Below are 23,128 nucleotides of genomic sequence, written 5' to 3' on the forward strand. Positions count from 1 at the left end.
ATTTTACTGATGACTTTATTTAATTGCATGCTTTAAAGCCCTGATTCTAAAAATACTCCTGGAAAGGGAGGAATTACTACAGTAAACAGAAGTCTTAATGAAAATTAAGGCTTTATTATTTATTTCTCCTCTTAGCTGCATTTGTAATAATTTTACATTGTACTTAAACAGAAAGTTTAAGACTTTTTCAGCATCTTTAATGACTTGGATTTTGTGCATTTGCAACAGTTTCTTCCTATTTTAGGCACAAAGCTTAAAGTTTAGTCTGGCAGGGGAAGTAGTCATTTGATTGAAAAGTTGGGCAGAGGAGAAAAGTTTTGTCTTCATATACAGAATTTGTAGCAGTAGAATATTCAGATGGAGTTATATTAAACTCTAACCCTGGGAAAAAAAATTGAAGTGCTTGTATGCAGTACAGAGAATAGATCTCTAGCAAAGCCAATGCTCAGGGCTTACTTCTGTAGTATCTGCAGCTGAATTGGTCTCTCCCAAGAGTATTCTCAACTCAAAGTCTTAAGAGTAGAGTTTGGAAAAGGGAGGAGAGAACAGTAGCTTTGGGCCGTCCATGATGAGCTCAATAGTCAGTGAAACTCTCTAGGTTAAGGATATGTACTTAACCTCCGAATGTCCTATTCCCCTTGAGAAATTTCCTTCCTTCCTAACTCTGGGCACTTTGCTTAGTGTTGTGGGATGCTGGAAATTTATCTTGAGTTGAGGAGAGTGAGTCTGACTGTATTGCTGCAGAGTCTAGGCTACTCTCTTTAAATAGATGTCCAACGTGGGAATATGGCTGAAAACCATCAGTTCCTTCCTTATCATAGCTAGGCAATGGCAAATATTAGAAATGCAAGCTTTTACTTCTTCATTTTGCTCGGAGAGGACACCTAGTTCAAGGTGAAGATTATGTGTTTGTGTATGTTAAACCCAGTAAGTTTTATTTTAAATATATTTCAGTCTGTTCTAATGTAACAAAGTTCTTCAGTCTGATTGTTCTAGCAGCTATCACTCAAACATTAATTGCTGTCAGTGTGAAAGGATATCCTCCTACATCTTTTTTGGCATACTTGAAACCATCCCACTTCCTTTTTCTTTTACCTTAAGAACTGGTAACTGACACTTGAGAATTACAATCAGATTGCATCAATCTTTATGGAAAGGTTGCCAATTATTGCACTGCAAAATATGCATTTTCCTCTAATAGTAAGTGTTTCTCTTCATGTGTCTCTCAGTTCAGTGCTTTTAAATACCTCTTAGGTGAATGAATGCTTTGTGCCATGCCCTGATTTAATACATTTGAAAGATTGTATTCATGGCTTTGTTACCTTCAAGTCTATGTGAGGTGGAGATGGATGGAGGGGAATAATTTATGTAATGCGAAATCTTCATAGGATCTTTTGATTGATTAGATTTCTGTCCTTGGGTAGAAGAAGGATGCCAGTGGCCATTACTTATACTGTGATATAAACTCTAAAATGAGCATGTTCTTTGAAGAGTTAAGAGCAGTGAGGAATTTTATGGTGGGGAATGTACATTGAGCCTTGTACGATGTCTTTTGTGTGCATTACCTCATTTTGTTTTCACAACAGTTCTGTGAGGATAGATTTCATTACCCCAGTTTTAAAGAGTAGAAGGACTCAATGAGATTGTGAAATCAGGACTGGGGCATGCAGCTTGTAGGTTAAAAACAAAACAAAACGGGGCCAGGCGCGGTGGCTCAAGCCTGTAATCCCAGCACTTTGGGAGGCCGAGACGGGCGGATCACGAGGTCAGGAGATGGAGACCATCCTGGCTAATACGGTGAAACCCTGTCTCTACTTAAAATACAAAAAACTAGCCGGGCGAGGTGGCGGGCGCCTGTAGTTCCAGCTACTCGGGAGGCTGAGGCAGGAGAATGGTGTAAACCTGGGAGGCGGAGCTTGCAGTGAGCTGAGATCCGGCCACTGCACTCCAGCCTGGGTGGCAGAGCAAGACTCCGTCTCAAAACAAACAAACAAACAAACAAAGCAAAACTGTGACTTGAGTACACATCTCTCTGGCTCTAAAATCCATGCTTTTCTTCCCTAGGACGGGGAGAGGTGGTGTTAGAATGCTTGAAAGTTGTTAGAATGTTGCCATTGTAGACCATGGAAATGCTGAACAGAATGAAGATAATGCTACTTTATGAGCACCCCCACCATCATTTTCACCATCCTCTTTATTTCTAATGCTCTTCAACATCAACTCATGAAGCTGAGGAGCCTGCCAGGGTGTCTGGCTCATCATGTTCAATACAGCAGAGACTTGTTTAATTTAGCAGCGCTCTGAGATGAAAGGTTCATGACTGCCAAGTACAAACAGACCTTCTGCGGGATGTTAATTTGGTTATAGGAGAGAATGCTTGTTTTTCCTTGCTGTGTGCTAATAAAGAAGCTGGCACATTTTTTTCGTGAGTAAAAAGGACTTTGACTTGTTAAATCTGTGTAATCAAAGAGAAGTAAGCAGTTCTGATAAACATTTTTCTTTGTGCCGTCTTTGGTTAATTCCATTCTGTACCTGCCAGCAAATTGCAAATTGCATGCTGTTTTGTTCTTTCCTCTTTTTTATTTTGGATTTGGTTTTATGGTTGGTCACTGTAGGGATTTATTGGTAGGAAAATAAACTATTTCCTCATTTGAACAGCTTGTGTGTTTTTACAACAGGTTATCCTGTAGCAAGCAGAATGATTCAACAGGCCTCTGCACAGAGGTGTTACTATATGACTTTGACCATTTTAAATAATAACAGCTTTATTGAGATATAATTCATATACTATAAAGTTTACCCTTTTAAAGTGTAGAACTCAATGATTTTTAGTATACTCACAGAGTTGTACACCCATCACTTCTGACTAATTCCAGGACACTTTCATCACCCCAAAAAGAAATCCCATACCTACTCTCCATTCTCCTCTCTGTCTCTCTTGCCTCTAGCAGCCACTCATCTACTTTCTATCTCTGTGGATTTACGTATTCTGGACGTGCCATATAAATGGAATCATAAAATATGTGACCTTTTGTGTCTGGCTTCTTTCTACATTGCAGCATGTATCAGAACTTCATTCCTTTTTATTGCTTAGTATTCTATTGTATGGACAATACTACATTTTGCTTATTTCTTCATCAGTTGATGGACATTGTGGTGGTTTCCACTTTTCGGTCGTTATGAATCATACTGCTGTGAACATTTGCGTATGCATTTTCTAGTGGACACAGGTTTTCATTTCCTTTGGGTATATACCTAGGAGTGGAATTGCTGGGTTATATGGTAACTCTGTATTTAACTTTTTGAGGAAATGCCCGTCTGTTTTCCAAAGTGCACCTGCTTTTGTGTGAAGGTGCACCTTTTTCGTTCTCAGCAATATTTGAGGGTTCCAATTTCTCCACATCGTTGCCAACACTTTTCCATGATTGTATTTTTCATAGTAGCCATCCTAATGGATGTGAAGTGGTGTCTCATTATTTTGATTTGCATTCCCTGATCACTAATGGTATTGAACATCTTTTCATGTGCTTTTTGGCCACTTGTATATCTTTGTTAGAGAAATACCTATTCAAATTATTTGCCCATTTTTTAAATGCACTGTCTTTGTATTGAGTGGTGATAGTTCTTTATATATTTTGTATACACACACATACCCCCAAACACCCCCACCCTTATCAGATATCTGAATTGTGAGATCTTTTCTCCCATTCTGTGATTGTCTTTTCACTTTCTTCATGTTGTTCTCTGAAGCAAGTAGTGTTTTAATTTTGATGAAGTCCAATTTTCCAATTTGTTTTGGTTGCTTGTGCCGTTCTCTCTGTCGGAAATTTTCTTTAAGTTAAAAAATTACACCTTATTTCTAGACATCTCCCATTTTAAAAATTTGTACAAAATTAAATAGTTTATTAACTATACAATGAGTAAGAGGTATTAAACGTCTTTTGTGTTGCAGATGTTCTCAGCTCATTCAGTGTGAGAAAACCAAATTTCCTAACCTTACACCCAGTGTGCTTTTTTGTTTTTTAAATCAAAGAGATGTCTTTTGTTGTTCTGCGTCATTCAAAATGCACGCATCATCCCATGAACATTTATGTGTCTAATACATACTGAGCACTTTGTGGGGCTTGGGGATTCAGCGGTGAGTGGAACGTGGCCCTATCTTTAGGAATAGGAACTCGCATTGCCATGCCGGAAGCTTCCACAGAGGACCATGGTAGTGCCAGGCGGGGAAGGCAGCAGTCTCCTCTTTCGGGTGAGAATGCTTTATAGAAGAGTTGGTGCTGGTGCTCAGTCTGCAAAGATGGGTGGGTGATCAGAACTTTTTGTTACAGTCTATTAGTCTGTCTTCTGGTTACTTCCTGCTGTGTACCCCAAGTACGCTAGCACCAGATACCTCACAACAGCCATACCTAGGATTATTGATATAATAAAATGTAGACAGAGGTGTGATGACTCTGATGCCTAAAAGTGAGCCCAAAGAAAATCACTTTAATTTTTTCAGGTTTTCAAAATCAGTTCAGCATGGGGTGTGTGTGTGTGTGTGTGTGTGTGTGTGTGTGTGTGTGTAGTTTTCTGTATAGTCAAAGAATATGAAATACGAGGCAAGGAGTGACAGTTGCTTGGTTGGAGAGGAAGATTGGTTATAGACAGTCGGATGTGTCCCATTAAGGAATTTAGATTTTGCCCTCAGTGATGGGGAGCCATTGAAGAGTCCAGCAGCGGGGAGGTGATAGGGTCACTCTAGTTACTATACTATGAATGCTGGATGCGAGGGGCAGGTCTAGAGACAGGCAACCCATTAGACTGTCACACGAGTCCAGGTGACAGTTGATAAGGATGTGAACTAGGGCACTGGTGGTAGAGTTGTAGAAGACAGAGGCTGGAAATGTTTAGGAGTTACTAGTCAGGGCTCTTGACTGCAAGTTAACAGAAACCTCACTCAAACTATCTTGAGTTAAAAGGGGAGCTAATTGGAAGATTCCTGGAGAAGGTTGCAAAAGGAATGAAATGCTGCAGAAACCAGCACAATTTCAGGGACCTCAGAGATTAGAAGTGGTACGTTATCACAGGGCAGGAGCCATCTTCACGGTCACCAACCACGAGGAAGGAAACAGTTTTTCCCTCCCAGCTTTGGTTTTAAAATCCCAGGGGCACTCTTGGCCTTGGGAGTTTGTGCCCCGCTGGCCAGTCACTGGGGTCCTTGTTGGAAGCTCTCTATCACCGTCACACTGAGAGTTCCTAGAAGAAGTGGAGAAGGATTATTCTGGCAGAGCCATCTGTGCACATCCACTCTAGGCATACGGGTTGGACCCAGAGATTGAAACGATCTGAGAATAAGGGAAAGGTCAAGAATGCCTCCCAAGGCTGAGCGTGGTGGCTCACACCTGTAATCCCAGCACTTTGGGAGGCCAAGGTGGGCAGATCACTTGAGGTCAGGAGTTCGAGACCAGCCTAACCAACATGGTGAAACCCCGGCTCTACTAAAAATACAAAAATTAGCTGGGCATGGTGGCGGCTGCTTGTAATCCCAACTACTCAGGAGGCTGAGGCAGGAGAATTGCTTGAACCCGGGAGGCAGAGGTTGCAGTGAGCCGAGATCACACCACTGCACTCCAGCCTAGGCCACAGGGCGAGACTTCGTCTCAAAAAAAAAGAAAAAAGAATGTCTCCCAAGTTAGTGGCTTTGGTAACCTATGATGGCACCGCTTCTGTCCAGTGAAAAGGTTCAACGGTATGCAAGCCAAGTACAGTGAGTAAAGTTTAGATCAGCTTAGTACCACACTACTCAGAAATTGTGGCTGTTACATAGTTTTGTGATTATTTGGTTGACTTGGTTTCCTTCACTATTAGAAGCCCTGAGAGGACAGGGACTGGTTTTTTTTGCTGCAACTCTCCAGAGCCCAGCATACTGAACTTGGCACATAGTGGGCATGCAGTATGTATCTATGTACGAGTGAATAAATGCAGGTGACCATGTACGGTAGGCAGTTGGATTGATTGATTGGATCTCAAGTAAGGGTAGGAAACAGATTTAGGAGTTAGTTACCTGTGTAGGGCTAGATGGTTGACAACTCTTGACAGTTATTAGGGAAGGGACCTTTATAAAAGTTTGGATATTGTCTAGACCTGTAATTTTTATGTCCAGGTAATGAAATTGTGCCTTTTCTTTCCTTTTTTGGCCTGTTTAGTTTTTAATGCCAGTAATTATCTGCTGACAATCCTGCCAATGATTTTTTAAAAAATTTGTTACAGATTATAATTAGACTTGTGATAGATAGGAAAATAAAGGTGATAAAGACAGAGATTCTATTTCCTTTTTAAGAATAACTGACTCATGGGATTAAACCTTGGATATGATTTCAGATCACTCCTGTAAACTCTCACAAGAGATGTTTATAAAACACTTGGAACAATACAGATTGTACTAAGAAAATGTGCTTTGGTCAACTCTGGAGATACAAAGCAAGAAACTTAATAAATCAAGTCCTATTTGTGAATGGAAAGGATTGGAAGTTCACCTTAAAAGTAAGAAGTCAGCTTACATCAAGACTTAAATTTTGTAGTCTGAATAGCAGATGTTAACTTAGTTTCATCTTTTATATAAAAATAAAATGAATTATAGACTTCAGATCTTGGCATCTTGAAATCTGACTCCTGATTCCTCTCTCTTAATGACTATTGGAACACTAGACTAGAAATGGAATTTGACTTTGGTTTTTTTACCCTTTAATTTTTGAAGTCAGTGTGCTTCCAACTCTGTCTTACCTCTGTAGTCAGGAAAACCAAACCATTGGTAGCTCAGATATGCTATAATTTTTATTATGTAAATATTAGAAAAGCATAGTTGTATTTATATAAAGAGCGATATTCATACTTGAGTTTTTTTTTTTTTTTTTTTTTTTTTTTACAATTTAAAGCATAAATACAATTGCATTACTTTTATAGGCTAAGCACTCTTGTCCTGCCACCCTTCCATATGACAAGATATTACAGTAAACTGCATCTATTTTAGTGTTTTGCGTATTGCCTAGATTCCTTTCTTTAAATTTGCAGTAGAGATGTGAGCCATTTTATTTATTTACTTAATTTTCACCAAAGAACTTTCATTAAATTTGGCTTTGAATGCAGGTCAGCATCTTAGCAAGTTGTAATTTAGTAGAGCATTTCTCTCTTAAGAACTCAAATCGAGTTACAGCATCTCAGCTTTTTAAATTAATCTAAGGGATATATAGATATTATGATCTTTTAAAAAATAGCAGATTTTCATTTAAATCACAGATTAATGCTTGTTCTTTCAGATAAAGTTTGAACAAATATCTAATAGACTAAGACTTTGTATATTTTGAGTTTTACCAAAGCGACTCAAAGACTGGGAGAGTATATTTTAGATTTTAATGATGAGGTCAAAATCCTGGATTTGAGTTCTGCATTGTTTAGTTAAGTAATTACATGGAAGATTTCTGTGTCAGGATCCCAGACCCCTGCAAATTGTATCACTTTTAAAATCAGTTATAAAACTGAAGTTTTAAAAATGTTGATTTCTGGAGGCACCCCTTATCAGCTCCTGGAAAAATAATTACAATCTAACATGATACAGCTTTTCTATTTTCTGCAATGATTCTGTTATTTAAGAAGTAGTCAGCTTTGTTCTTTGCTCAATTAATTCTTCAAAGGTAGTGTCATTCAAAGTGGAGAAAAAAGTTCCAGAGTAGATGTCAGGGAGAAAGGAAGCAGCTCTTTTAGATGATGGTAAACATGTGGCCCCGATGAAAGAAGCCTGAGTCCCTTGCAAAGTTTGTCTCTGGGCTTGTCCGGCTCACTCCTGTTGCACGTAAAATGACAAGATTGCTTTCACATATGCAGTATTTCCACTCGTTTAATTTGTTTTTTTAATGACTGATAAATATAATTCAAAAAGGAGTATTCAATAATAGGGCATTAAACAATCTCTATCTAGATTTAGTTGAATTAAGGGAAGAATTTGAGTATAGAAAGTATAAAACAATTAAATGCATTTGTTTAAATGTAGGTAGAATTTAGGCTGAAGTGTTGCCTAGCAGATGCAATGAATTTGATAATTGATTATAAATTTTACATACATATGTAAGGAGACAAGATATTTCTAATGTGCTTCATCTGTAGTTTCTATAGTTTTAAGTAGCTGACAAATCTTGTTTATGCTCCCTACTAAATAATCTTTCTTAATGGACAGAGAATGCAGAAGCTATTCACCTAGTTCTTGCTACTGTTAATAAAATCTGAGTTTCACCTTGCATCTCAAAGTTAGCAAAATGGTGTACAGGAATTCTAAAAGAGTGGGAATTATGTAGTTTGTAAATTTCTTTAATTTATGCGTTTTCCATGAAACTCCAGTATATAAAACAGGTAGAATAAGGGTTTTAGTCAGGGAATAGTGGAAAGCCGGGCTGGCGCTCCGCAGCACTCCAGGAGTGTCATTCTAAAAGCCACTGTTCCATGCTGTCATTAATGAATGTGGAGTCTTTTTTGGAGAAACAAAGGATAAATTACCCATTTATGTATCCTTTTTGTTACAGCTTTATGCTAACTATTTGCTTGTATGATAAACACTGACATTTTATATCAGAATTATTTTAAATATATAAAGCCGCTTTAAACATCACCAGAAATAATAATAGCACTGCTGGTTAGGCCACCCCATAGGTCTAAAATAGTCTTCTTATCTTACCAAAGAGAACTTGCCTGACTTTGCAAGATTATGGTAACAAACGCTACCTGAAAGGCAGTGCATGGAAGGTAAATTGTTGGATATACCTAGTCCTGCCACAGCGTTCCTTCCCATGTTAAGACACGCAGTCAGATTAAAGTGAATTAGAGAATAATAACTGAGAATAATTAAGTATCAAGTGCTTCTGGTGAAATGAGTCCACATTATCAGGCAAGTATGGTTCCCCTTGGGGCCTGGCTTAGGAGACTCCCTAGTAAAGGATTCAAGATGCCCTCTGTGCTATTAGTAATGGGAAATGGCTCTGTGACCTTGGGCAAGTTACTTAAGCTTGTTAACACTCTACCTGCCTGTAAAATGTTCCATTATAGAGTTGTTCTGAGGATGAATGAAGATGCTGCATATAAGGTACACATTATAAATTGCCCGCAGATGTTAAGCCATAGAACAATATCTTCCTTCAAAAGAAAGGGCAATAATTGGCAGTGCAGGGATCATGAGATCCGCACCTTTGTTCTGAACTTGAGTAAAACGCAAACTGCATCAGGTGTCATTTCACCATTTTTTTTTTTTTTTTTGAGACCGAGTCTCGCTCTGTCTCTGGGGCTGGAGTGCAGTGGCGCGATCTCAGCTCACTCACTGCAAGCTCCACCTCCCAGGTTCACGCCATTCTCCTCCCTCAGCCTCCCAAGTAGCTGGGACTACAGGTACCCGCCACCGTGCCTGGCTAATTTTTTGTATTTTTAGTAGAGATGGGGTTTCACCGTGTTAGCCAGGATGGTCTCGGTCTCCTGACCTCATGATCCACCCGCTTGGCCTCCCAAAGTGCTGGGATTACAGGCATGACATTTCACCATTTTAAAAGTAAATACTGGAAATGAAATGGACAAATTTCATCATTTTAACTATCAGCTATTGAATGTCTCTGCTTTTGAATACTTTTCTTACCATTTTACCCAAAACAGAACCATCTTCACTTTTCAAAATCTGAAAAACAAAAAAGAGAAGGTAAAATGACTGAATACTGTGGTTTATTTTTTCATCTTTTGTTTTAATGATTATTGCTTCTCTATGGGAATAAGAATATTTACAAACTGTACTGAATGCAGTATTTACAACAGTGCTTACAAGCAGTGTCGAAGGTAGGTATAAATTGGGTATGATATGTTCAGAACATGTGATGGAATCATGTCAGGCAAAATTTACTAAAAGTTTATTGGTTAGTACAACTGTTCTTTTGAGAATAAAAACATGACAGTTTAGAGGCAAGCTGAAATTAATTAATTAATTAATTTATTTATTTATTTGAGACAGAGTCTCTCTCTGTCGTCCAGGCTGGAGTGCAGTGGCTCGATCTTGGCTCACTGCAACCTCCGCCTCCTGGGTTCAAGTAATTCTCCCACCTCAGCTTCCTGAGTAGCTGGGATTACAGGCATGCGCCACCATGTCCAGCTAATTTTTGTATTTCTAGTAGAGACAGGGTTTTACCATGTTGACCAAGCTGGTCTCAAACTCCTGACCTCAAGTGATCTGCCTACTTCTGCCTCCCAAAGTGTTGAATTACAGATGTGACTTACTGTGCCTGGCTGGCAACCTGAGATTTAGAAAAGGAATAACTATTTCTAAGGAATTCTGAAGCACGTGTCACCAGCAGTTATCTTTAAGAAGAGATTTTTATTGATTATATGTCCAGTGTAGGAGTTCATTGGATTCTTTTAGAGAAAAAGTCTAAAAGAGAAGTACTACTGCAGGGGAAAAAAGATAATAAAAGGTTTTCAAATGGATGCCCTTAAGAAGCTGTAAAATAACTTACATATTGTGGCAAGAGATGTGGACCTTTTGGGTTTTATTTGTGACAAGTTCATAAGCTCACATCTTCTATAAAATGTAACTTTCATACTTGGTCTAGTTAGCATAGAATTCTCTAAAATCAACAATAAAAGATATACTATGGTACAGAATGTTGTCTTTGATACCAACCTTTAGAGAATTTACTTAAAATTTCCTAGTTTTTTTTAAAAAATCACTTTGGTTCTCTGTTCCTAAGCTTTTTATATTCTTTGGTATTTGCAAGCCAAAAGGACCTCTTGGAGCTGACAAGCGCCATTCTTCTTGCTGTATGTATAGGTAGTTTTCTTTATATTTGTCCTGAATTCACTAGGTTTCAAGAGATACCTCTCATTCTAGAATTCTAAGCTCTTGGACTACAATTCTTTAGTCATTAGCATTTATTATCTTAACTTTGTATTAGAAGAATCGTTGTTTTAGTCTACCTATGGCCTATTTCCATTTATTTTCTTTAATTGTGTTATTTAAATGCAATGATTATGACCTTATAAATTATTCTAAGAGAAGATGCAAAGTGGCTTTGCAGTTCAGTACTGACCATTCTGTATGAAATCCAGCACTTACAACAATGCCAGACGTATATGTGCAATAAACGTTTATTTGAGTTAATGAATTCCTTTAGGGCAGATTGCGGTTATAATATTTTCAGTATTAAGTGACCAAGCATTCAGTACTGATAGTTTAGCTAAACATTCAGGTTTCATTTGAAGCTAATAAACAGACCACTGTGCAATCCAGGAAGACCGGTTTGTTCACTTTCCCATTCAGTAGTAATTTACTTTTGCAGTTCTGTTTATATAGAGTAAAGGTCAAAGGAAAGGGTGTATTTGAAGCAGTTACAGCAATTGCTTTGCAATAGTGAAAGATTTTCAGTGTGCTCATGAAAAAGGGACAATTTAAATGGGATATTATAAAATTTAAACTGTTCTTTTTGTAAACAGCTTTATTGAGGTATAATTGACATCCAGTAAATCATACGTTTAAAGTGTACAGTTTAATCAGTTCTGACATGTGTACACCCATGAAACTATCACTACAATAAGGATAATGAACATATCCATCACCCCCCAAAATTTCTTCGTATGACTTTGTAATCCTTCCCTCATGTTCCTTTGCCCCTGTTTCCTGGCAACCATTGATCTGCTTTCTGTTTCTGCTTTTTGTCTCTGTAGATTAGTTTGCCTGTTCGAGAGTTTTATATAAGTGGAATCATACCATATGTACTCTTTTTTGTTTGACTTCTTTCAATCAGCCTAATTATTTTGGGATTTGTCCATGTTATTGAGTACATCAGTAGTTCATTTCTTCTTAGACATGGTTGTATAGATATGCCACGATTTGTATATCTGTTTACTGTTTTTGTTGATGTTGTTGATGTGTTTACTGTTGATGGCCATTTGGGTATTTCCAGTTTTGGGCTATTACAAATAAAATCAATCTGAACATTTATATACAAGTCTTTGTATGGACTCTGTTTTCTCTTAGGTAAATACCTAGGAGTAGGATGGATGGGTGTCTGTTTAACTTCTTTTTCAGAACTGCCAAACTGTTTACAAGTTGTCATTTCCTTTTATATTCCCACCTGCAGTACATGAGAATTCCAGTTGCTCCATGTCTGGAATTTGGTATGGTCAGTCTTTTCACATTATTCATTCTAATAGATGTGTAGAAGTATCTCATTGTGGTTTTAATTTGCATTTTCCGAATGACTAATGGTATTGAGCATATTTTCATGTACTTATTTGCCAATACTTGGTAAAGTATCAAATATTTTATATGTTTATTTATTGGGTTGTTTGTTTTCTTATTACTGAGTTTTGAGAGTTCTTTGTGTACTCTGGGTATAGATTATCAGATTTATGATTTGCAATATTTTATCTCAGCCTATGACTTACCTTTTCACCCTCTTAACATTCTTTCAAAGAGTAGTTCTTAATTTTGATAAAGTTCAATTTATCAATTTGTTATTTTATGCCTTGTGTTTTTGGTGTTATAACTAGGAGCTCCACCTAACCTGAGGTCACAGAAGTTATTGCCTTTGTTTTCTTGTAGAATTTTGTAGTTTTGGGTTCACACTTGGGTATATGGCCCATTTTGACTGAAATTTTGCAATATGGCCCATTTAGATTTAGTTGTTGCATGTGGTGAAAGATGTAGATCAAAGTTCATATTTCTTGCATATGGCCATTTAGTTGTTCCAGCACCATTTTTTGAAATGACTGTTCACACTTCATTGAGTTGCCTTTGCATCTTTATAAAAAAATCAGTTGTTCATATATGTGGGTCTATTTTGGCCTCTATTTTGTTTCATTGATCTATTTGTTTGTCTTCACACCAGTACCACACTGTCTTAATTTTTGTAGTTTTATAATAAGTCTTGAAATCTAGTAGTGTTAGTCCTCCAACTTACTTTTTTATTTTTTTGCAAAGTTGTTTAAGCTATTCTAGGTCCTTTGCATATCCATTTGGAGTTTAGAATCAGCTTCTCAACTTACACAAAACAGTCTGCTGGGATTTTTGACTGAGATATTGACATTATAAGTCAGTTTGGAGAGAATTGACTTCTTAACAACATTAAGTCTGAGTCTTCCAAACCATGAACATGTTATTTCTCTCAATTTATTTATATTTTTTAAAATTTCTCTCGGCAGTGTTTTTAAAGTAGAGCTCTTGCACCTCTTTTGTCAAATTTATTCTATTAAAATAGTATTTTTAAAATTTTCAATATAAAATTATGTGGGGTTTTTTGGTGGGGTTTTTAAAAATTATTATTATTAGTATTATTTTTTGGTGTTTTTTTTTTTTTTTTTAGACGGAGGTTCTGTCACCCAGGCTGGAGTGCAGTGGCACAATCTCAGCTCACTACAACCTCTGCCTCCCTGGCTGAAGTGATCCTAAGTAGCTGGAACCTCAGGTGCATACCAGCACGTCCGGCTAATTTTTTGTGTTTTTTGTAGAGACAGGGTTTCACCCTGTTGCCCTGACTGGTCAAGTGATCTGTCTACCTCGACCTTCCAAAATGCTGGGATTACAAGTGTGAGTAACCATGCCCAGCCATATTCTGCATCTTTTCTTTGTTTTGTTTTGTTTGTTTGTTTTTGGGACAGAGTCTCGCTGTGTCGCCCAGGCTGGAGTGCAGTGGCACAATCTTGGCTCACTGCAGCCTCCGCCTTCTGGGTTCCAGCAATTCTCCTGCCTCAGCCTCCCAGGTAGCTGGGATTATAGGCACAGGCCACCACACCCAGCTAATTTTTGTACTTTTAGTAGAGATGGGGTTTCACCATATTGGCCAGGCTGGTCTTTAACTCCTGACCTCAGGTGAACCCACCTCAGCCTCCCAAAGTGCTAGGATTACAGGTGTGAGCCACTGTGCCCAGCCATTCTGCATCTTTTCTAAACTCACTTACTATTAGCTTTTTTTGTAGATTTTGTTGGATTTTCATAATCATGTTATTTTTTAAATGAAGACAGTTTTACTTCTTCCTTTCTAATCTGAGTGCCTATTACTTATTTTTCTTGCCTTATTGAATTGAGCAGAACCTCCAGCAGAACCTGGAGTGTGTAATGTTGAATAGAAATGGTGAAAGTGAGTGGACATGCTTGTCTTGTTCCTCATACTAAAGGGAAAACACTAAGTCGTTTATTATTAAGTGTGATGTTAGCTGTAGGTTTATTGTGGACTCCTTTATCAGGTTGAGGATGTTCTCTTCTATTCCTAGTTTGCTGAGAGTTTTTTTTATCAGGAATGGATGTTGGATTTTGTTAGATATTTTTCAGCATCTATTGAGATAATCATATGGTTGTTATTTTTTAATTCATTAACAGGGTGAATTATATTGTGTATTGCGTGGCAAACCAGCCTTACATTTCTAGGATAAACCCCATTTGGTCATGTACCTTTTCTTATGTGTTGAATTTAATTTGTTAAAATTTTGTTTAGAATTTTTGTATCTCTGCTTATGAGGGACATAAGAGCCTCTTGTAGTGTCTTTGGTTTTGGTATCAAGTTAATGCTGGGCTAAAAGAACAAGATGGGGAGCATTTTCTCCTGTTCAGTTTTATGGAAGAATTTCGATAGAATTGGTATTACATTTTTCCTTAAATGTCTGCTAGAATTCACTAGTGAAGCTATTTGGATCTGATGTTTTCTTTGAGGGATTTTAAACTACAAATTCAATTTTTAAAATAGATCTATGGTTATTCAGATTATCTGTTTCTTCTTGAGTGAGTTTAGTAGTATCTTTCAAGGAATTTGTCCGTTTCATCTAAGTTGTTGAATTTATTGGCTTAAAGTTTTTCATAATGTTCCCCTATTAGCATAGAATCTATGGTGATGTTGCCTCTCTCACTCCTGATATTGGCAATTTGTATCTTCTGTCTTTTTTCCTGATCAGTCTACCTGGAGGTTTATCAATTTTATTTACCTTCTCAAAGAACCACCTTTTGGTTTATTGATTTTCTCGATTTTCTCTTTTCTGTTTCATTGATTTTCTACTCTTTTCTTCATTGCTTTCTCTTTTCTACTTACTCTCTCTATGGGTATATATAATTATGTAGGTTTTTTTTTTTTTTTTTTTGCCAAGTTTTCTAATTTTAAGGGTAAAGTGTTGTTCATTTAAGGTGCTGATTTGAGCTATTTCCTCTCTAAGACATATAAGACTTTGAGGCTCAGAGAAGTTAAGACAGACAGTTAAGATGTATAGCCTCTGTCCTTTTTCTTATAGTATAATAACTATGGTAGGGCAAGTAGAGGTGCAGAGGGAATACACAGAATGGTGCTTAGCTTGTGAGGAGTGGCATGAGGAGACCCCCTTGGAGAAGCTGATGTCTCAGGTATCGTATTATGGTGAAGTCTGTGGATAAATCTATCAGACCAAACTCAAATTATTAGTTCTTTAAGTTCATTTTACATTGACTACAGATCTCCTTCTTGGTTGCTGTATTGTGAAAAATGAGTTAGAATATGCCAGGAGTAATTCTGCACACAGCTAATGTTCCTTTGGGTTTAATTGACAAATCTACTTTCAATTTCTATTAAGCCTGTTTGCAGTGGTCATGCACTTGCATTTGGCAAGTGTTGCTGACAAGATTCTGTTGAAGAGAAGGAAAACTTGGGGGTAGAGTGAGGCGAGATTATTATAAAGATCTACATCAGTATTCCACTGAAAACTTAGGCTCACTTAGTAACAGGTATTTCTCCAACAAACTATTCCTTGTTTAAGAGAAGTTCCAAGTTTTTTTTAAAAAAAGGATTTTCATCATTAAAAAGTTATAGAATTCTATGATTTTTTAAATAAATGGAGTGAAACCAGCCTAATGTAATAACATCTTCTCAGTGTCCCTATTAGAAAGTTTGAGTTCCTCTCCAATTTAAATCAAGGTACTATATTTAGGTATTTTGAAAAATACATAACAGCTGTTTGCTGAGAGGCACTAATGGGACCGGTGGTCAATTGTAGGGAAGAAACAAAAGGAGAAAAATAGAGGAGTTATTTTCAAATGGCCATGAGGGCAGAGGGTTTGTGTGTATTATTTTAGTTTCTCTTTAAAGAAAAAAAAAGTGCAACCTGAGTCTTTTAAAAAAGAAATTGTGGTTGAAAGAGCAAGCTACTCCTTTGATAGTTTGATTTTCAAAGTTAAAACTTAATTTTGTAGAGGAGAAAACAGCAACTGGGCTAAGCAGCTAGTTTTGTGACAGTGCAAAGACCAGAATCCAGACACTTGAGTCAGGAAACTGGGTTCTAATCCCGACTTTTAATCACAGGCTTAACCTCACCTCTTCGTTGGTAAAGTGAAGATGATAGTGATACCTTTCTGCCAGTTGGGGGTGAAATGAGAAAATGTGTTGAGTTATCACTTGTACATATTTAATATTATTTTGGGTAGGGCATCATTTTCCCCTGCAGAGACTCAAGAAAATAATTAAGAGTCATATACAGATAAGAAGCTATTTACTTTAGAGTTTTTGTGTTTTCTAGAGTAAATCCAACTCACCCATCACATCTGCGTTTAGAGTTACAGATACTCTTTATTCTGATTAAACAAATGCAACTGAATTTCCATGTGTTTATACTTGCTTTAAAAACTGTTAGCTCTTCAGTGTTAAAGATTGGCTCTTCAGTTTCATTTGTTCTCAAACTTTCTGTGTCCAGCATACAATACTGTGTATTAAAACATGGTATTATTTCTCGTTACATGCCTTGGAGTTTAATAATATTCACATAGTATGTGTGTGTGCCTTTTTCCCTTTCATGGTAGGTACTTTAGAACGTGCAGTTTTCTCTATCTGGGGGCATTCTGTTGCGTTAGCTTTAAAGTGAAAGGAGAAAGTGAAGTAGAGCATGTTGAGTGATACCAAGTCTTGAAGTAGAGAGACCATTTGGGTATCAGCTCCCTTTGCCAGGAGTGCCCTCTCTTCCACATCTCCCTCTCCTTTACAATCTTAATCTTTGAGACTCAGCTTCAGCACTTACTTCCTCTTCTCACAACTTACTGCTGGAGTAAGTTATTCAAAGTGTTGGGGTTTCACTTTATAAACAAAAAGTACTCCATTTGTCGTAGGGAATCCAAACCAAAAAAATGAGAATTGTTTTCGTTTATATGCAGTTATTTCCAGCAGTAAGTTGTGAGAAGGACACAAAGAATCCCATTGCTGATCCTTGCCCAGTTGTGTTAAAACCCATCCCCCTGCACACCTCCTTGCTTTCACAACAATTTATTCTCATCTAATATTCTTTACCACACTATGTTGTGATGTCTGTTTTCTTGTCTGACTTCCTAACCTTAAAGTGAGGGAATAGGTCTTACTCATCTCCATATCCCAGCACCCAGCAAAACTTACTCAACTCCATATCCCAGCACCCAGCAAAACTCCTAATCAAAGGTGCTCAGGGAAATTGCATTGAATAGGAAGCCTTGAGTTCAATGAATAAAGTTCAGAGAGTGATGAGAATATACAATTTATTCTAACAAGGGTATTTCTTCTTCCATATTTGGAGGGGGGATATGGGGGAGGGTGTTTGTTTTTTCACTAAGGAAATGTCTGAGCTATAAGAATCAGTTCAGGGATTTCCTTAGTGCCCTTGACAGCCCTTGTGCCTTTACTCAGTGCTGATTAAATTCAGGGACTTTGTGGGACCCTGGAATACACCCATGGATTCCTGTTTCCATTGCTGAAATCAGGAGAAACGGAATCCTGCCGCAGTGTACTACACTTTTGCTTTAGTTATACACACTGGTCAGTTTGCTACAAATATTGTCTGCTTCTAGTGCCTTTATCAAAGTCAATCCAGCCAAGGATTGGCATAAATTAGATATTGAAATAGAAATGATTGAAATTGAAAGAGCAGTTTTAAAGAGGCAACTGGCCTCTGTTTCTCTTACCTTTACTGTAGAACAATATTAAGAGTTTAAGCCCATGGCCGGGCACGGTGGCTCAAGCCTGTAATCCCAGCACTTTGGGAAGCCGAGACGGGCGGATCACGAGGTCAGGAGATCGAGACCATCCTGGCTAACACAGTGAAACCCCGTCTCTACTAAAATACAAAAAACTAGCCGGGCGAGGTGGGCGGCGCCTGTAGTCCCAGCTACTCGGGAGGCTGAGGCAGGAGAATGGCGTGAACCCGGGAGGCGGAGCTTGCAGTGAGCTGAGATCTGGCCACTGCACTCCAGCCTGGGTGACAGAGCGAGACTCCGTCTCAAAAAACAAAACAAAACAAGAGTTTAAGCCCTCTGCAGTCAGGTGAATTTGTAACTTCCCTGTGGGAGAAACTCTGCCTGGTTTCTGGCTGCTGAGACATAGAAACCATGATTTAGTATTGACTGGGATTGAGGAAAAAAATAATGAAATGACATGATGAAGTGACATTTGTACTAAAGTATAATCTCCCTACTTCATAGATGACAGTTTCTTTTCAGAGGGTGCTCTTAACCAGAGTGAAAAAACTTATAAAAATTACAAAAGAATTTTGACATGTTATAGAGTGGAGGGTGTGTTTAGGTATGAGGCCAGGCCCTGAACTGAAATTTAGCCAGAAAGACTGAACACTGTGTATTTATTCCGATAGGAAGGACCCCTAAAAATGTGACTGTCTGGGCTGAGCATAGAATGAGCACTTTCTCTTTCCTTACCTTTTCACCATTTCTAAGGGTTTCTGATAGAGACATCAGGGAGCAACGTGACATGGTCTCATGTATTGCTGAAATTCATGTTCTCCACAGCAGCAGAAGCACTGGTAAGCAAGTAGACTTTATAAGGAAGCTTATGCAGATTTAGGTAGACTGATGCCTGTACATTTTACACTCAGGCAGGATGACGTGGTGCAGTTCTATGAGTCTCTTCCTATAGCAGAACCTTAGCTTTCAGATGTATCAGTAAATCTCAGTACTATTTGAAGGCTTCATTATTCAAAGTGTTGGGGTTTCACTTTATAAACAAAAAGTATCCCATTTGTCATAAGAAATCCAAACTAAAAAAATGAGAATTATTTTCTTTTATATGCAGTTATTTCCAGCAGTAAGTTGTGAGAAAGGTTTTTAAAACATAGGCATGAGAACCTCAGTAAATTTTACATGAGATCTTTTCCTTTAGGATTTACTTAATGCATGGATCTAGGCACCACAGTCCATTTTCACGGAATAGGTATTCCATTTATTGGATAGCCCTCCCAATTCGATGTTTGATTGATCATATCTACATTTTGTTGGCCTGCCATGCCAAAGACACTGTAGCTGAATAGTTAAGAGGACACTTGCACTGAAGCGTATTGACATTTCTGCTTCATTATCCTTGTAAGAACTTAGGGCTGTCAGGATGCCATCAGTGCCCTTTTCTTGGTCTGATAATTAAGAATGGAGGGAGTAGATGAAAGTACGAGGCCATCTGTTTAAAAAAAAAAGTAAGTGAACCGATGCCCAGAACTAATGGAAAATTTAATGTTATAGAAGTCAGTAAACTCTCAGAAAGTGAGCATTCTAATTAAGAATGAAAAATGGAACCCGTTATTTCTTTCTTTTGAGTTAAAATAACTGAACTGGTAGAGGCCTTGGGAAGTTCTCATACTACCCCTTGTACCTCATTGCTGTCTTTTAAATTAGACCAGAGAAGTTTCTCCTTTGTCTCTTTCCTAAATTGTTGATGATATCTTTTATAAAAGGTCATTTGTCAGAAAGGAATGATGCTTACTTAAAAAAAAAAAAAGTTACACTTTATATAGCTATGACCTGATTAGATGTATCCTTCTCTTACAATTTTTTTTTTTTTTTGAGACAGGGTCTCACTCTGTCACCAAGGCATCAGTTCAGTGACATAACCATGGCTCACTGCAGCCTTGAACTCCTGTGCTCAAGTAATCCTCCTGCCTCAGCCTTCTGAGTAGCTGGAACTATAGGCACATGCTACCGTACCCAGCTAATTTTTAAAATTTTTTGTAAAGATGGGGTCTCACTGTGTTGCCCAGGCTGGTCTCAAACTCCTGGCCTTAAGCGATCCTCTCACCTCAGCCTCCCAAAGTGCTGGGATGACAGGTGTGAGCCACAGCACCTGGACTTTTACGGGTATTTTAGATTTGTGAAGTAATAAGATGCTGTCCTTTTGTTAATGAAAACTCTAGTGCGTATGAAAAAATAAGCTTTACTGTTATTATTAAAGTTAAGGTGTTCTTAAAGAGGTAAAGTTAAAGGCTGTCATTCTGTCTCTTCACACTAAGAACAAAAGCAAGTGATTGTGAAGTGTTTCAGTGGGTTGAACCTTAAGGTAGAGCTTGCCTTTCCTAGCATTATAAGGAACACTTTCCCTAGTTGCTATGGAAACAAATAAGAATTGTTGAAAGTTATGATGTAGATTGTGATACAGATCTGCTGTGAAAGATAGATGTTGCAAACTAAGTCTCTTAATGCTACCACAATAATGATTTCAAGAAGAAATATTTACTGTACACTTGTGTGTGTGGTAGGTACTGTGCTAGAAACCTGGGAATGGAGGTGAAAAGGCAAGGTTCTCAACCCCATGGAGCTCAGATTCTCCTGGGTGAATAATAAACAGACACATGGACTAGAGCAGGAGGTAGATAGAATGGCAGTGAGTGCCAGGTGCAGTGGGAGTGCTGTTGAGGGGAGTTGGGGAATGCTTGCAGCGACTTTAGAGGATGTGTAGCAATTTGCTAGTAGAGAGGTGGGACGAAGGTGGTGTTCCTACAAGGGAAACTGCATAAGTAAGGGCTGAGAAGTGAGGATTTACTTTTTAAATCAGTTCTTTCAAATCACTATACTTCTTCTTACCCATACTGTTAGGAAATATTCGGGGGATTTTAAATTTTTGCATTCATGGGCTGATCAAGTGTAGACTGAATCAGCCTATCAGCTGTTCCACTTGACTGTGTAACTATATGAGTGAGTTATTTAGCCTCTCCAAAACTCATGGGGTTGCTGTGAGGATTAAATGGGAGACTCTCTCTAAAGGGCAGAGCTCAAAGTTTGACATTCAGTAAGCTCTAAGTAAACATGAATTGCTTTTTGGCAGCAACAATATTATCTTCTGGTAATTTTGAAGGCTTTTGTAAGAGTGAGGGTATCATGTTTTAAAAACATTTCCCATGCTTGCTGGATGACAAATCTTGTTTGTAGTACCCTATTGAATACCTAGTATGAGCTCAGCATTGGGTTAGGACTCAGTGAGAGGAATTATACATCACTCCTATCCGTAGGCAGCTTCCAACTTAGTTGAGAATGAAAATGGACAAATAGAAAATAAAAGTAGAGTTGTATAAGTGTGCTAAATGGCTGTATACAGGTTTTCAGTATATCACAGTAGTAGTATTGCTTGTGTGGCCCATTTACTGTTTTCCAGGAGGTCTAGGCATAGGTTACTAGAGAGAGAACAGAACATAGAAATGGCAGTTAAAACCAAAAGAGTTGAAAACTCAGAAAAAAAAAAATTAATAGAAAAGAGCTTAGCTGAGTATGGTGGTGCATGCAATTAATCCCAGCTACTCAGGCGGCTGAAGTAGCAGAATCACTTGAACCTGAGGGGTGGAGGTTACAGTGAGCCGAGACTGCTCCACTGCACTCCAGCCTAGGTGACAGAGTAAGAGTCTGTCTCAAACAAAAAAAAAAACGGAAAAGTAGGAAACAGTCTTTTCTGTGTGGTGAACCTGCTGGCCATAAGAGAGAAGCAGTTGCCCCTGTGGTGTGATTCTGGGGCTGACGCCTAGACTCTCTCTCCCATTCACATCTAAGTAATTGAAATTCCATCATTTTGCAGGACCACCAGGAGTAGCCAACCACACATCTGTCATTTTCGTTTTAGCACAAAGCGGTTTATCATATTCTTTCAGTCGTTTTGGACCAGATATAAGGTTTAAGAACACTAAGCTTAGAATAAATGGTGAGCACAGTTGGGGAAAGAGGGTGAATGTACTAGAAGACAAACTTCATTTTGGTCTCTAGGACACTCTCCAACAAATAGTTCAAGAACCAATTCTGCATGACTGCCATGTGCCAGCTACTGTGTTAGAAACTAGGGATAGATGCATAGGTGAAAGGATGAGCTCCTCCACCTCAGTGAGCTTTAGGCTTATGGACAGATGAAAAGATAAAGATAAACAGATAAATGTAATGCACATGGGGAACAGTTGCTGGAGAGGAGGATACCGGGTCAGCATACCCAGTGTGAGGTACACCAAGGAAGAGGGCACAGTAGGCGTTGTTGGGATCTTTAGAAGACATACCTGCCTTTGGTCTAACACCGCTTTATGGTCTTCTCCAAGTGTCTAATCCCAGGTAAGGACAGGAAGACCTGAACTTTTGTTTCAGATATTCGCCACCCCTGCCTTCTATTCCCATTGCTGCTTCTCTACCAGGGACCCCCTTTCTGCAGTGGGTCCAGGCCACAGCAGTGGACTGTGGTTCTTCCAGGGTTGGTGCTTATAGTAAATTGAGCTAACAATTTCTACCTGGCTTCAGTCTTTAGACCAGGGTCACATGCTTCTGGGACCCCTGGATTTGAAAGAACTGCTGGGCCCGATGCTAGATGCTGTGAAGGAGTAGTATTAGGGTGGGTTAAAGAACATTCCGGAAATGGAGTTACTTACAGTTTTGCGTGTCTCTGTTGCTCTTTCCTAGACAAAACAAGTATATATGGAGTCCTCTACCACATGTGATTCTTGAATATTTGAATAAGATGAACTTCCAGCATTCAGGAAAGAACACTGTGAGGACGTGAGGTTGAGTTTCATTATAAGCTTAAGTTCACTTAACAACCCTTGATAGAACATTTCTAAATGCATAGTAGTAACATACTGAATTATGCAGGGAGAGAATTTAGAGCCAGTAGACAACTTAATCATCTCTCTGGCTGTGTACGTATTAGCTGTTAAAATCAATATGTGAGAGATGGTCAAGTAAGCTAACTGCTGGGGAACTTGGCCACTTTGTAGGAGTTTGGAAAGTAACATTTAAGACTTGTACCCCAGGAGGTTACTTCTCTCTCCCCTTGGATTGGAGATTCTGGATCCTTTTATTTTATTTTAAAGAGAATACTCAGTTATTTCTGAGAATAGAAAATAATTAAGTATTATT

The 23,128-nt window shown here is 38.3% G+C and overlaps 1 long non-coding RNA gene across 1 annotated transcript in view; it reads left to right on the plus strand.

The window, feature by feature from the left end:
* LOC108541255 (uncharacterized) overlaps positions 1-22,726 on the plus strand; it is a 36,465-nt gene extending 13,739 nt beyond the window's left edge. Inside the window, exon 3 of the long non-coding RNA XR_001888917.1 lies at positions 22,673-22,726. This is a non-coding gene — a long non-coding RNA (uncharacterized LOC108541255). The remainder of the gene's footprint in view (positions 1-22,672) is intronic.
* The last annotated feature ends 402 nt before the right edge of the window (positions 22,727-23,128 follow it).

The sequence above is a fragment of the Rhinopithecus bieti genome, unplaced genomic scaffold (genome assembly GCF_001698545.2).
Source record: "Rhinopithecus bieti isolate Rb0 unplaced genomic scaffold, ASM169854v2 scaffold_19459, whole genome shotgun sequence".
Classification (NCBI taxonomy): domain Eukaryota; kingdom Metazoa; phylum Chordata; class Mammalia; order Primates; family Cercopithecidae; genus Rhinopithecus; species Rhinopithecus bieti.